This window comes from Arachis ipaensis, chromosome B08, assembly GCF_000816755.2.
Source record: "Arachis ipaensis cultivar K30076 chromosome B08, Araip1.1, whole genome shotgun sequence".
Classification (NCBI taxonomy): Eukaryota; Viridiplantae; Streptophyta; class Magnoliopsida; order Fabales; family Fabaceae; genus Arachis; species Arachis ipaensis.
The window spans coordinates 25,334,502-25,335,649 of record NC_029792.2 but is presented as its reverse complement, the minus strand read 5'-3'; positions in this window follow the sequence as shown (position 1 = coordinate 25,335,649).

Below are 1,148 nucleotides of genomic sequence, written 5' to 3'. Positions count from 1 at the left end.
ATTAGGGAGCAAGCAGCTATGGAGTACTTTCGATAGTAAGGGCTCTAGACTTTTGTTTTGATTTACAGAGGCCAAAAAAGAGACTTTGAATTTGTCTTTGGACGTGAAGTGATTGATATTATACCTCTAGGACCAGAACTTCTTGTTTCGGACGGTGAATTAATTTTACAAAATAAAGCACAAATAACTGAAAGAAAAAAAAAAGAAAAAAAGAAACGTGCTACAATTGGAACAATATTCCCAAAATCGGTTTATGAAGTAGAACACTTGTGATTATAAAACCCAACAAAAGATGAGATTCAGATTTGGTGGACACATAACAGAACCTCAACTACACTAACAACTTGCATATCATCAATCAACACTGTATTCAAAATGCAAAGTAAAAAAAAGGGAAGGTTACCTTGAGTCCGATCACAAAGTCAGAACCTCGTTCTTCTCGTGAAGGAGGGAAAGAACAATAACAACTTCTGGTCGAATTACTTCTTCTCTCAAATTTTTCTTGCCAGCGAATACAACCCTATGGCTACGCCATTGATGGGGAGATGAAGAAGAATTCAGAGAGTGGAAGAAGAACAGACGAGTGAAGTGAAACGTTTGTGTTGGGAGAGAAAACTGTTTTAGCAACATCTAAACGGCGTCGTTTTTTGCTATGAAGGGCACCAAACCAAAACAACGACGTTTTAGACCCCTCTCACGTGGCAATCCGAGGCCACGTCAGCGCTCCAGTGATGACTCATCACCTGAAATATGATCAGGGACCAGTTTGAGTGCTCGGAGCTCTATCTGGAGGACTACAATGAAAAAATCGGAATCTTAGGGATTACTATAGGTATTTGCGTGAATCTCAAGGACAACTATGGGTATTTACTCGCTGAACCACCCATGTCCATCCGAGTTTGGGCAAAGAGAGAGATAAAAAGGGCATAACAAATAACGAAAACGATTTATCTAAAATGTTTAACAATCCCACAAAATGTTGTGTATCAATAATGAATAATTTGTGAAAACTATAATCATAATTTATGTCAACACTATTTAATTAATACATAAATTTAATAAAATATTAATTATTTTATTTCTTTTATACACATATTAATAATTTTTTTATGATTATATATAATAAATAATATTTTTTACATATTCAT